Source organism: Ovis canadensis, chromosome Y, assembly GCF_042477335.2.
Source record: "Ovis canadensis isolate MfBH-ARS-UI-01 breed Bighorn chromosome Y, ARS-UI_OviCan_v2, whole genome shotgun sequence".
NCBI classification, from domain to species: domain Eukaryota; kingdom Metazoa; phylum Chordata; class Mammalia; order Artiodactyla; family Bovidae; genus Ovis; species Ovis canadensis.
In genome coordinates, this window is record NC_091271.1 from 12,116,821 (window position 1) to 12,132,457 (window position 15,637).

A 15,637-nucleotide genomic window follows, 5' to 3' on the forward strand; every position below is an offset into this window, starting at 1 on the left:
GAGATCATATGAAGAAAGGCTGGCATGGTAGATTAATGGGTATGGTAAACAGCCTTCAAATGAATCGCATCTTCTGATATTCCCACCCCTGTGTAGTTCTCTCTCAATCTATCACAGGGTTGACTTGTGAGACTAACCAAATACAGAAGTGAAGATGTGTAACATCTGAAAAAACACTCTGCACTTTATCCTGGGTGCAAGTTCTTTCCTGAATCACTCATTCTGGGAAAAGAAAGCAGCCTCCACAAGAGCAGCCCCTTGGAGAGGCCCACAGAAGGAGGAACTGAGGCTTCATGAGTACCTATGTGAGAGAGCTTAGATTCAACAAGCCAAGTCTTCAGAGGTTGCCAAGCCAGATAAAAGCTTGACTACAACCTCAGGAGAGACTCTGAGGCTAAACTACCCAACTGAATTTTAGGCCAAGAGATAAGTGTAAGTTCTTTCAAACTATTGAGTTTTGAGATAATATGTAAAACACACGTTTCAAGTTATTATATCATTCACATCATACTTACACACAGAAGAGTTCTCCTATAAATATAGAAAAAATTAAAACACCAAAAAAGCACCGAAAAACAGGAGTTGCCTGGCAGTCCAGTGGTTTGGTTAGGACTCAGCCCTCTCACTGCCAGGATCCTGTGTTCAATCCCTGGTTGGGGAACTAATATCCTATGAAGCCACATGTTGTGACCAAAACTAAACATGCTGTGAAGTTCAAAGCTGTACCAGCAGTAGATTACTATACAACACATTTGTAGGCACAAGTTGCTGGACATAAAGCTACCTATGATCTTGTTTACTGGCATGAAATGAACTGAGATGGTACCCCGCCCCCATCCAATGGAGTTCACTTACTTAATGAAATAAAGCCCTTTAGGGTACAGAAATGAGCAAGTAATCCCACGTAAACATGTTAAATCACAACACATTTTCTCTGAATGAACCACTTTATTCATTTATTCATTTGGCCATGCTGCTTGGCTTGTGGGGTCCCAGTTCCCTGAACAGAGATTGAATCCAGCCCACTGCAGTGAAAGCCCACAATCCTAATCACCAGATCACCAGGAAACTCCCACAACTACATTGCTTTGCTTTTGTAGCTAAAACCTTAGGATATGGGCATTGACCATTTTAGCCTCATCAAGTGGTAGGAGTCAGATCCACACAGCTTAGAACCCATGGTGTTCTTCCCTTTTGTCTTTCAAGAGTGCAGGAGAAAGAAAGGCACCCTGCGTGTTTTTAAGGTTGCAACTCAGTGAGCTGCAAACCTGAAACCATGATGGCACTGAACTCACCACCCACAATCAGCCTCAGCTAATCCCCAATCAAGGAAACTCTCTCAACAGCAATGTGTCAGCCCACTAATGAAAGGAGAAAAACATAAGGCAAGAAAGACTACTTTGTTTCTTATTGTAAAGATTTCTGTCACATTACCTCAGGGGCACACTGAAAATCTGAAAGCTTGAGACATCACAGGCAGGAAAAGGTCGCATCCTGGGGGCGAGCAGAGGGAAAGTTCAGGGTGAGTCACCTGTTCCGGGAACTTTCTATCCCCCCAGGCCCTACCTGGTCCCACCCTAAGGATGCTGACCAGGTGTCTCACACTCAACCAGAGCAAGTGATTGAACTCTTCTTCCCTGAACTTTTTCCTCCCACCTCAGTTCTCTCAGTAACAAACAAACAAATACTTCATCTGCCAACTTCCAGAACCAAAGGCCTGAATCTCACGGCCCCCAAGGACGGGGCAGCACTGGAGTCCAAGGAGAGGCAGAGGAAACAGGAAAACGACCAAAGTGCGGTGGCGGCAGTGCAGAGGCCACTAGATTGATTTTTTTTTTTTTTTTTTTTTGCTGCGCCCGACTGCTGATTGTGCCTGGATGCAGAACCGGGTTGGGCCAAGTCACAAATCCGCCATGAAGATTTGTGTGTGTGTGTGTTTAAATATATTAGCTTCCACAGGAGACCTGGGCGGGGGCTGGGGGCCATGGGCCTAACAGGCCATTTCCCTGAGCTGGCTCTTCCCACCCCAATCTGATTGGCCGCGAGGCCGAGTTGGGCGCATGCGCTGGCGAAGGACCACCACCACCACCACCCTCATAGAAACACCCGCTGTGGGCGTGGTCAGGCTCAATCTGAATCTCAAGGGTCTTGGGTCAAGATTGCTCAGCTCACCAAACCGAAGAAAAAATAGATGGCACAGTCGCCAGGGCACAGGGCTGAGAACGGCCTCCGAGTCTTTCAGGAAAATCCAGTGATGGTGTCCAGCACTCACAGCCCTCAGGGGTGACCTGCCCTAAGTGAGATCTTTGCTTAAGGAATTTGACCATACACCTGGATCTTGAAGCCCCCTCCTCTTGGAATAACATTTTGATCAATGCAGGGCAGCCTGCCCCTGTTTTTGCACCATCTATAGAAAGCTGAGAATGAGCTTTACTTCTTATCTTGTTTTTAATTTTTATTTTAGAGCCTTACACTTTTAATGACTGAGGAAAACAGAAAATAATATGATTTGCTTACATGAAAATTGTGTGAAATTCAATTTTGGTGTCCTTAAAGTTGGAACAGGGACTTGTCAGTTTCTTTGGCTATTGTCTATGGCTGAAAACTTGATTAATCGCCAATGATCATATTCGCAAAGCCTAAAATATTTCTTTTTTGGCCCTTTACAGAGTCTTTTTTAAGTGCCCTTGTTATGCCCAGAATCTGAGTCCCCAAAGAGAGAATAAGATGGCCACAGCAATGCAAAAGCATAAAGGGGTTTCATTGCCAGCTCGAGCCAGGGCTCCTGTCTCATCCAGCGCAGTGGAGTCATGATGAGAGACCCCAGCCAAGATTTACAGCAGTATTTATAAGTTTAGCAAAAAGACAGGGAGTTGGCAAGGGTTGATTGGCTGCAGGGGTTTCCTGGTATTTACTGATTGGCCAGTCACCCCTCTGATTGGCCAGAGTTATCATCTCTCTGATTGGCCAGAGTTACCATCTCTCTGATTGGCCAGAGTTACCATCTATCTGATTGGCCAGAGTTACCATCCCCGGAAGCCCCGGAATCATGACTCAGGGATTATTTTTGGCCTAGTGCACCTCTCTGAGCCTGTCACGGCACTGGTGAGGTTGTAACACCCTGTTCTGCTGGAAGTCTCCTAATAGTCATATGGGAGAACAAAGTTTTGGTTTTGTTACACTATTTTCTTATTTATTATATTTATTTTTCATTCTTTACTAATTTCATTCCTCCTTATCACTATAAGTTTGTTCTGTTGCTCATCTTTACAACGTTTTGAGATAATTATTTGTAACTCTCATTTCTCTTATATGTAACGGTATAAATTTACCTTAAGTTGTTGTTGTGTTCAGTCTCAGTCATGTTGGACTCTTTGCAAACCCATGGATTGCATGCAGCACACCAGGCTTCCCTGTCCTTCACTATCTCCTAGAGTATGCTCAAACTCATGTATCCAGCCATCTCATCCTTTGCTGCCCACTTCTTCTCCTGCCTTCAGTCTTTCCCAGCATCGAGTCTTTTCCAATGACTTGGCTTTTCAAGTGGCCAAACTACTGGATCATCAGATTCAGCATCAGTCCTTCCAGTGAATATTCAGAGTTGATTTCCCTTAGGATTGACTGGTTGGATCTTGCTCTCCAAGGGACTCTCAAGAGTCTTCTCCAAAACCACAGTTCAAAAGCATCGAATCTTCAGCAGTCAGCCTTCTTTATGGTCCAGCTGCCACATCCATACATGACTGCTGGAAAAAACATAGCTGTGACTAGATGGACTTTGTCATCAAAGAAATGTCTCTGCTTTTTAATATGCTGTCTAGGTTTGTCATAGCTTTTCTTCCAAGGGCCACATTTCTTTTAAGCTCATGGCTACATTCACATCCACAGTCATTTTAGACCCCAAGAAAATAAAGTCTGTTACTGTTTGCATTGTTTCTCCATACAAATTTAACTGTGTCCAACAATTTTTGCTGAATAGAATGTTCATTATCATTCACTTCCAAATATATCCTAATATTCTCTTCTAAAGACAAGACTATATATTGTATGTACTTCCCTGGTCACTCAACTGGTAAATCACTTTCCAGCCAATGCAGGAGACACAAGAGGCCTGGGTTGGATCACTGGTCAGGCAAATGTCCTGGAGAAAATAATGGCAATCTGCTCCAGTAGTCTTGCATGAAAATTCCATGGAGATATATGTTATGTATTAATATAGTTATTGATATTTTCCAAATGAATGTCATTTTAAAATATGTTTCTTTGCCAATTTCTCATTATTGCTTTATAGTCAGATGACACAGTCTAAATATTATTGATCCTTTGCATTTGAAGATTTCCATTCAGTTGAGTACACCATACTTTAGATTTGCATCTCAGTGAAGTCAAAATGAAGTTGGTGTTATGTAGAGAAAATACTTGCAATGTCTAAAATGTGTATATGTGAAATGACCTCCTTTATGCCTCACAATTATTTCAGCATCTTTCAGTAGGGTACCTTTAACTAAATTCCAGGTTTTATTCAAACTTTACCAGTTTTTCCACAAATGTTCTTTCCCAGTTTCATATTCCCATACAGGATACTGAACTGCATGACAATATATAGCAAAAAGCTACAGATACCTCCCTTAGCTTACCCTGGTCTATAGCAGTGTCTTAAACTTCCCTTGTTTTTCATGACTTTTGGCAATTTTCAGGAGTCCTTCAGGTACAGGTTTCTTTTGCAGAATGACTGTCTATATGGGTTCGGTATGTTTCCTGATTGCCCTGGGGTTTATATAATTTTAGAACTATAGGTCCAAGGCAAAATATCTTTCTCATCAATTCCCATCAAGGATTCATACTATCAATATGACTTACCATTAGTTCCTCTGCCACAAAATTGTCTCCTTCCTGCTGACATATTCTGTTCTTTGGAATCAAGTCTCTAAACCAAGCCTACACCTAGGGAGGGGCATGGAATCTCATCTTGAGTACAATATCTAAGAGACACACAAATTATTGAGTATACAAGTTAATTGAAACTCATTTATAAGGAAGATCTGGTTCTTCTAGCCATATCTTTTAATTTTAAATTAATTAAATTAAAGTAAAGATTTAATAGGTTTTCCAGTTGGTGCTGTGGTAAATAACCTTCCTGCCAGTGCAGATGTAAAAGATGTGGGTTCAACTTCTGGTCAGGAAGATCCCCTGGAAATTGGAATGGCAACCCACTCCAGTATTATTGCCTGGAGAATCCCATGGGCAGAGGAGCCTGGTGCACTGCACTAATAGCGTCGCAAAGAGTTGGACAGACTAAAGTGGCTGAACAGACACAAAGATTTAATACCTCAGTCTCACTAGCTACATTTTAACATTTCCAAAGTGGCATATTAGACAAGGACATAGAAAACCTTTTCATTGATAATTCCTTAGTGATCTGGTTGTTAGGGATTTGTGCTTCCACTGCAGGGGGCAGAGATTCAATCCCTGGTTGAAGATCTAAGATTCCTTAATCCTCAAAGCAAGGCCAAAAAAAAAAAAAAAAAAAGATCCTACCACATGAACACTTCATCTTAAAATTCAGATAAAGGATATAAACAGGTCGCCTCATAAAAGAGAAAAATTTGCCTTTATATATGTGAAAAGCTGATCGTCCTTATTAAGGAATACATGTAACAATTACTTAAAAATTTTCTGTTGCTACAGAAATGTCTATGAATAGCACTGACTTAGGTCATTGTTTTGCCAATCTTTCTTCTTTTCAAATGTAATGCACATTAACACATGAAACAGCTTTAGCTCTGTCTCAGAAATTTGCTATTTTCACTATCATTCAGTTCAAATGAAGTTTTTCCCAAAACAATTTTTCTTTGGAGCAATAGGTTATTTAGGTTCAGAAGCAGGATAAGGAGGAGCCTAAACCGCAACATTAAAGAGGCTTGTGAATTACAGTTGTGACACTTTTGCACTTTGAGTTCCTTGCAATCCTTACTTTATCCTCAGCCTGTTTGCAGTTATATTGCTTCGTTTTCAAACTTTGGGAGTTCTGTACGCCTCAGTTATCTTTCTGGGTTGTTGTTGTTGTTGTTGTTGTTGTTGTTGTTTTTTGGTCATGCAACAGAACGTGTGGGATCTTAGTTCCACAACCAGGTGTTGAACCCATGCCATTGACAGTGAAAGCATCAAGTCCTAACTGCTGAACCAACAGGGAATTCTATTGACAGTGAAAGCATCAAGTCCTAACTGCTGAACCAACAGGGAATTCTCATATCTTTTTCTTTCTTTCTTTCAAAAATTTATTAATTTACTTGGTTGCGATTGCTTTTAGTTCCAGCACAAGTGCCCTTCAGTCTTCACTGTAGCATGTGGGAGCAGGAATTTTAATTGTCACATGCGGTATTTTTAGTTGCAGTATGTGGGATCTAATACCCCAACTAGGGAATGAACTTGGACGCTCTAATTTGGGAGCACTGAGTATTTACACTGGACTACAGGGATGTCCTCCCCATGATCGAACCCTGGTCTCCCACATTGCAAGTGAATTCCTTACTGTCTGAGCTACCATAGCTTTGACTATAAGAACTTTGGTCAGCAGAGTGATGCCTTAGCTTTTATATATATATATATATATATATATATATATATATATATATATATATATATATATATATATATATATTAATGCTGTCTATATTTGCCATAGCTTTTCTTCCAAGGAGCTAGCTTCCTTTAATTTTGTGGCCATATTCGCCATCCACAGTGATTTTGGAGTCCAAGAAAATAAAATCTGCTCTTATTTTCACTTTTTAACCATTTCTTCACCATAAAGTAATGGGACCAGATGTTGTGATCTTCATTTTTTGAAAGTTGAGTTTTAAGCCAATTTGTTTCAATCTCCTTTTTCGCCATCATCAAGAGGCTCTTTATTTTCTGCCATTAGAGTAGCATCATCTGCATATCTGAGGTTGTCGCTATTTCTCCCAGCAATCTTGATTCCAGATTATGCTTCATCCAGCCCAGTGTTTTTTATGATGTACTCTGCAATTAAGTTAAATAAGCAGGCCAACAGTATATAATCCTGACGTACTCCTTTCCCTATTTGGAACCAGTCACTTGTTCCATGTCCAGTTCTAACTGTAGCTTCTTGACCTGCATACAGATTTCTCAGGAGGCATGTCAGATGGTCTGGTATTCCCATTTCTTTAAGAATTTTCCAGAGTTTGTTGTGGTTCACACAGTCAAAAGTATCATCACTTCATGGAAAATAGATGAAGAAACAAGGGAAACAGTGACAGACATTATTTTCTTGAGCTCCAAAATCACTGCAGATGGTGACTGCAGCCACAAAATTAAAAGATGCTTGCTCCTTGGAAGAAAAGCTGTGACAAATCTAGAAAGCATATGAAAAAGCCGAGACATTACTTTACCAGCAAAGGTCAGTGTAGTCCAGGCTATTGTTCTCCCACTAGTCATGTATGGATGTGAGAGTTGGAGCATAAAGATGGCTGAGCACCAAGGAACTGATGCTTTTGAACTGTGGTGTTGGTGAATATTCTTGAGTGTTGGACTGGCAGCAAGATCAAGCCAGTCAGTCCTACAGGAAATCAACACTGAATATTCACTGTAAGGAATGATACTGAAATTGAAGCTCCAATACTTTGACCACCTTATGAAGAGAGCTGACTCATTAGAATACACCCTAATGCTGAAAAATTTGAAGGAAGGAGGAGGAGGGGATGACAGAGAGTGAGATTGTTGTGTGGCATCACAGACTCAACGGACTTGAGCTTGAGCAAGCTCCAGGAGATGGTGAAGGACAGAGAAGGCCGGTGTGCTGCAGTCCATAGGATCACAAAGAGTGAGCACAACTGCCCAACAACAAATTATTGTTTGTCTTGCTTGATGTTTTTCTTGTTTCTTCAGTTTTTCACTTCTAATTAAATCTGTTCTTTGAAACTCATGGAAGGTCTAGGACCTAACGTTTTTCTACAAATAAGAGACAGGGTACATTGGTGGGGGTGGGCGAGGGGTGTTCTGTCCCTGGGAAAGCCGTGCAGGGTCCTGCTCAGTTATATGATGAAATAGACTGACAGTGCCAAGTGTTTAGTAGAAATGGAAATGCCAGTACTGTCAGTGGAAATACACATTGCTTCCATCATTTTGAAAAAAGCATTTGACTGTACCTGCATGTTAGAATGGCTCAGTCAGTAACATCTGTCTGCAATGGAGGAGACCTTGCTTTGGACTCTGGGTCAGGAAAATCCTCTGGAGAAGAAAATGCCAACCCGTTGTTGTAGTCTTGCCTAGAAATCCTATGGACAGTGGAGCCTGGTTGGCTAGAATCTATGGGGCTGTAACAGTTAAATACCACTTAGCAACTAAACCACTACCACATGCATTATCAGAAAATCTCATGTCTAGACATATAGATATATACATCCTAGAGAAATTATAATGAAAGACACAAACAGGATCATAGGCAGGTTGTTCAAAAAGGCAAAATAAGAGCCACACATTTCAGGCGTAGTAAAATGGACATATAAGACTATGCCCATTCATCTGAGGGAATTCTATCCAGCAATGAAAAAGAATATTCTACACCTACATACAATAAGAATGCATCTCACTTATTTAAAGGAAAACCAAGACCAGGGGAATAGAAAGTCTATTGTGTGATTTTATTTATTTCAATTTGAAACAAAGAAAAATGAATCCCTGGTCCCTGAATCCCTGGGGTCAGAGAAGTGGTTACTTTGGGGGGCAGAGAGTGTCCAGTAAGGAACATGGATATTTCAAAGCTACTTGATAGTAGAGAGATGAAACAAGTACAATCTCAGTTACAGTAAAGCTGGACTTTATTTTCTTGGGCTCCAAAATAAATGTAGATGGTTACTGATGCAGTGAAATTAAAAGATGCTCACTCCTTGGAAGAAGAGTTGTGAGAAACCTAGACAGTGTATTAAAGGAAAGAGACATTTATTTGCCAACATTTGTCCAAAAAGTCAAAGCTATGGTTTTGCCAGTAGCCAGATACAGATGGAGGAGCTCCACCATAAAGAAGGCTGAGTGCTGAAAAACTGATCTTTTTAAACTGTGGTGCGGGAGAATGGAGAAGACTCTTGAGAGTCCCTTGGACTGCAAAGAGATCCAACCAGTCAATTCTAACGGAAGTTAACACTGAATATTCAGTGGAAAAACTGATGCTGAAGCTCCAATACTTTGGCCTCCTGATGGGAACAGTCAATGCATTGGGGAAAAAACAAACAAACACACAAACAAACAAACAAACAACAACAACAACAACAACAAAACTTGATCCTGGGAAATATTGAAGGCAGGAGCAGAAGGCATGACAGAGGATGAGATGGTTGGATGGCATCAGCAACCCAATGGAATGAGCTTGAGCAAGCTTCAGGAGATGGTGATGGACAGGGAAGCCTGGCATAGTGAAGTTCCTAGGGTCACAGGGAGTCAGACACGACTGAGCAACTGAACAACAAAAGCCAGGCAGGGTCTTTATGTACAGCTGGCTGAACCTCAATAGGGCTTTCTTGAATTTCTGGAGGTGGGTTGAACATAATTTTTTAGCCAGGTCCCTGGCTGCAACATGTTTGGAATATTTTGTGTTTGTACTCAATCTTCTTTGCGGTTTTTCTGGGTGGCACTTGGGAGTCAGTGTTCCTCACAATGATGGATGCTGTCTCTCTCAGTCCCAGCTGAACTGAACTTCAGATAATGGCCTCTGTTTCAGGAGGCAACCCTCACAATTGCTCTGGCTTTTTGAATGACTGATGATTCTTGGTTCGGTGGTCTATATTTTCCTTCAGGTTCAAACACTGTAGCCAGCACTTGGAACATGGAAAGACCCTCCTGTTCCAGTGCCTCCAAGCATGATTTACGAAGGATGTCACCAGTTTGAAAATTTTTTCAGTTTGGAGAAAAACAAAGGAAAATTTTGTGACATGAAAATTATATGATACCTAAATTTCAGTGTCACAAAGAAAGTTTTATTGGAACACAGCCATTATCATTTGCCACTGCCTGAGGCTATTTCACCCTGCTAATGGGAGAGACCTCATGGCCCTTAATGCCTGTTTACTCTCTAGCCCTTCACAGAGAAATTTTGCAGACTCATGGCTGCAGAGGACAAAAGGAAGCATTCCAAACCCTATGGTTCACCAGCTCCTGAAGTTCAGTTGACTCAGTGCAGCTAAACACTTCCTACTCTGGGACCAAGTGGAGGGTGAAGCTGGAGTGTCTTTGTCTCCACATCCCAGAAAGATTTATCTGGGAATAGCAGCAGCGCTTCCTGTGTCCAGGAATTATTTGCCATTGGATGAGAACTATTGGCTTTTTAGGTTCCTGACATCAGCCCATACCCTGTTCGAATAGCTGTGTGGACCACCTTCCCCTACCCTTAAGCTATTGAACCCCAAATAATTAAAGATTCAGATAAACTGGAGATAAGGTGTTGGGCTTCTGGATGCCAGAGATGCAAGTGGGGACTCTCACCACACTGAGACCTGGAAAATAGCCCCTGGGAGGAGCCTTGAATCCCTTGAATCTGTGGAACTCCTACCTGGCTCTCCAAAAGGCTTTTCTCAGTGAGGCTGCATCAGGAGATTCCAAGCCTTTTAAAGCCCATTCTAGTCCAATCCATAGTACCGAAACCAGGCTCCAATCAGGTTTCTGAACCAGTATTTCCCGTAGGATCTTTCAACTAGAAACATTTCTAGCAAAGCAAAATATTAGAGAGAGGAAAGAATGTGGGTGGGGATTCAAGGCTCCTCCCAGGGGCTATTTTCCAGGTCTCAGTGTGGTGAGAGTCCCCACTTGCATCTCTGGCATCCAGAAGCCCACCACCTTATCTCCAGTTTATCTGAATCTTTAATTATTTGGGGTTCAATAGCTTAAGGGTAGGGGAAGGTGGTCCACACAGCTATTCGAACAGGGTATGGGCTGATGTCAGGAACCTAAAAAGCCAATAGTTCTCATCCAATGGCAAATAATTCTCCAGCTGTAAACAGTGAAACCCTGTCCTCTTCCGAGGGCAAGGGAGTGGGTTTGGGGGGAGGTAGGATGAGGAGGCAGGAAGCAAGCTTACTCCCAAGTGATCTGCACTTGAAAACTCAGCACCTGCTGGTTTTCCAAGGTCCTCAGTGTGGATTTACATGCTGAACCCCAAGAGCTTTTTCTAGGCAGGAGCTCATGGTTTCTTAAACCATGTCAGGGAAATCAGGTCACAGGTATCATGGTCCCTTCCTGCTCCCTTCCCCCCTTACTCACCCTCTTCTCTGTCCTCCTTTGCAGCACCTAGATTGTATCTCAAGCTTTCCATCAGACTGCCTTTACAGCCCTGTGCACACAGATTCTTGGCGGGGGTGGGGGGAGGGTTTCAGAGAGTAAATATGTGTATTTCTATTCATTATAATGTAACAGATTTACTGAATTAGAACAAAACTGATGTTCACTAATGAACATGATCTCAAGTGCTGTGACCAGATATAACATCAAAAATACCATTCATATCAAATCAAAATGCGTTCACCTTAAATTTACAGAATATATGTCCATTACATCTCAATGAAACAGGGGGAAAAAAAAAACAACAAATAAAAACTAACCATTAGAAAGAGCTCGTTTTATACTCTTTTAAGAAGCACGATGGTCGGTGCTGTGCCTAGTTGCTCAGTTGTGTCTGACTTTTTGCAACCCCATGGACTGTAGCCAGCCAGGCTCCTCTACTTATTGAATTCACCAGGGAAATATGCTGGAGTGAGTTGCCATATCCATCTCCAGTGTTGGTGACTATCAGAACCCAAGGCTAGGGATTTTCTGGAGGTCCAGTGGTTGAGAATCTGCCTTCCAATGCAGGGAATGTGGATTTAATACGTGGTGGGTAAGATCCCACATGCCAGAGGGCAGTAGCATGGACAAAAGATTCTGCATGCCATGACTAAGACCCGAAGAAGCCAAATAAGTGAATAAAACTGAATATTTTTTAAAACTCTATGCTCTTTACATTCTTCTGGATATATTTGAAAGCATGATATTAAGTTTTATTTAATCATGGGCACATCATGAGACTTCCTGCGGAAACTTAGTTTCCTGACCAGGGACTGAACCCAGTTCACCAGAGTGAAAGCATTAAGCACTAACTGCTGGCTTGCCAGGGAATTCCTAGTTTGATTTACTTAAAGGGTTTATTTTGATTGTATGCCAAAGTGTACGTCCTTTGCAGTGTGTACACTAACAACAGAAACATTTTGGGTGTCAATTTTAAAATGTTTGCAAAAACTTAGGGGAAAGGAAGAAACATTTTGGCTACCAATGTATGCTTCCAGGCTTCCCTGATGGCTCACAGAGTGAAAAATCTGCCTGCAGTACAGGAGACCAGGGTTTAATCCCTGTTTCAGGAAGATCTCCTGAAGAAAGAAATGGCTCTCCACTCAAGTATGCTTGCCTGGAGAATTACATGGACAGAGGAGCCTGGCAAGCTACTATCCATGGTTTTGCAAAGTGTCAAACACAACTGGACAACTAACACTTTCACTTTCATATGCTTCTAAAGATTGCTCAAATCTCAGAATCACCTGGGACATTATTAAACATAGAGATTCCAGGGCTGCATATCACACCTAAGAAATTCAAATTGCCCTAGGAGAGGGCCTGGGAATCTGAAAATTCAATGTTTGCCTCAATTGATTCTTAAGTGAAGTTAATCCCAGGGTGTAAAGTCATCCAGTACTTTGGGAAAGATTAATCTCTTGTGGCTCAGCAGTAAAGAATCCACCTCTTAATGCAGGAGACCTGGGTTCAGTCTCTGGGTCGGAAAGATCTCCTGGAGGAAGAAATGGCAACCACTCCAGTATTCTTGCCTGAGAAATCCCATGGACAGAGGAGCCTGGCAGGCTACAGTCTGTGGGGTCACAAAAGACTCAGGCACACAACTTAGCAACTAAATCGCAACAGTGAAAGTGAGAGGTGCTCAGTTGTGTCCAACCGTTTATGACCTAGTGGACTATATGCAGTCCATGGAATCCTCCAAGCTAGAATACTGGTGTGGGTAGCCTTTCCTGTCTCCAGGGGATCTTCCCAAACCAGGGATCAAACCCAGGTCTCCCACATTGCAGTCAGATTCTTTACCAGCTGAGGCACAATGGGAGTCCAAGCAACAATAAGAATATGCTTAAAATACCCAAGAATCTACTCCTTCAGGAGACCCTAAGGTTTGAGGGTCAGGAATTCATCTTTTTCTTCATCTGACACACTGAGTACCTACCTTGGGAGGGGCAGGTTATTGGTAATTCAATAAAACAAAGAGATGCTGTAGCTTGAGCTGGGAGCTTCATCCTCCCCACCACCCTTCAGAGATCCTAGGAGCTCCACACCCTCTTTTGGGGCTTCTGGATGTCCTTCATATTGAAGGAAATTAGGGCATAATCAAAGCTCAGAGATCTGGATGCAAACATCTCAGTATGGGCCACACTTTCAAATCTCCTGGGCTGTGCTTTTTAACCGTCAGTGAATCTAAGGAATTGCCTATGTGTCTTGTGTAAAAACACATTCTCATCCAACAGTTGTGGATGGGGCCTGAGAGTGAGTTTCCAACAAGCTCCAAGTGTTTCCCTGGCTGCTTAAGGTGTCCATATTAAACAGTGAGTACTAGAGAGCTTTTGAAAAGTACTGATGTTCTGATTGATTCTGCCGATCTTACTCCATACCCACAGACTCAGTATCTCCAGGAATGGGATGAGGGAGTCAACGTTATTAAAGATCTCAGATATTTCTAAGGAGCCCGTATGGTGCAAATGTGTAGCCAGGCAAATCACCCTACCATCAACCCTAGGAAAGGGTTCATTATGTCCTGAAAAGTCCATGTGTTGGCGGGACTTTCCCAAAAGTCCAGTGGCTAAAACCCTCCACTCCCAGTGCAGGGGGATGGGCTTCTGTCTGTGGTCAGGGAACTAGATCCCATGTGCTGACAGGAAGACCAAAGACCCCAAATACCACAACTAACACCAGGTGCCATCAAATAAATTAATTCATTTTAATAAATCTGTCGAATTTCTATCCCCCAACACTTCGGAATATGACCATATTTGTAGATTATACCTTTAATGAGGTGATTAAGTTAAAACAAAGTCACTAGGGAGGGCCCTAGTCCAAGCTGATGGTTCTCTATATAAAAAGAAAGAGGGAAATTCCCTGGAAAGCCAGTGGTTAGGGCTCATAACTTTCAATGCCAAGGGCCCAAGTTCAACCCCTTGTCTCGAAACTAAGACTCAGAAGAAAAGCAGCATGGCTGGAAAATAAAGAGGAAATTAGGACACACAAGACATCAAGGATGCATGGACATAAAGGGACAGGAGGACACAAGAATGCAGATGCCTTCTCATAAAGGAAACAGATCTCCAGAGACACCACACTGTCAACACCCTGATCCTGGATTTCTAGCTTCCAGAACTGGGAGAAAACAATTTCCTGTTATTTCAGTCTCATGTATTTCTGGTGGCCACCTTAGTACATTAATGTGTACTTTAGATCAGGAGTCCCTAGAGAGGGCTCCCCTCAAGGACAGTAGAGGGTATGCAGGTGATAACTCGGCTCCCAGATGACTCCCAAACATCAACAAATGACCACACAGCAAGATTTTCTAGGACCCAGCCTGCTTCTTGCAGACCACTACTGCTAAACTTCCCCACACAACTCTCTTTCTGTCCACCACCCCCCGCCTTTTTTTTTTTTTTTTTTTTACTTCTCTCTTAGACTCTGACGGACAGAACCTTCAGAATAGAGTGAGGTGAGGACTGTGCTCAAAGCATCCTGGATGTGAAGGAGAGTATGTGTTTTAATGAAGAAAAAAAAAATAAAAAAGGACGAAAACCCATAGCTGTCTAGCAGAAGCTTGTCACCTAGTGTACAGAAAAGCCTTCACAGGTTAGGAAGAAGCAGAGGACATGATTTCAACCTCTTCTTCTTCAGGGAAGGTTTCTGGGAAGAAGGACAGCATGCTTTCTGTAGATGGATTGAGGGCAGATGAATTTATTGGAAAGCATTGGGTAGCCAGGAAAGGAATATAAGTGGAGAGGGGGTATGTCAACCTTCAGTTCTCTCTACCTCTAGAAGTTTCTATGATATGGGCCACAGTCACAGGTCTCCCAGAGGTCAGGGAGAAAGGAATGTTTGGTGACTTCATCAAAGCCTGGCCCATAGAAGCCTGACTCTCAGCAGCCAAAGTCAGGCTTCTGGGGCACCCACCAGGCTCCATAAATGACCTAATGGGAACTCTCTGGTAGTCCTGCAGTGGTTAGGATTCTGCACTTTCACTCTGAGGGCGTGGATTCTATCCTTAGTTGGGGAACTAAGATCCTGCAAGCTGTGTTGGCTGGCCAACAAAAGAAGCAACAACAACAACAACAAAAAAGAAAGACAGACATGACCTGTTCCCACCTTTCCTTCCATGGACAACCCCAAGGCTAACTCCAGTCCAAGTCCATTGCTGTGGTCAAGGAGGAAGATCCCTGGGGCTTGTGGCCATGGAGTGACATGCGGTCAGTGTGAGTGTCTGCCAACAGGGCTGAGCATCTCACACCAACTGAGAACCTGGTACCCAGGAGGAGATCAGGCCCTTGGGACACAGGCTGGTGCCTGCTGA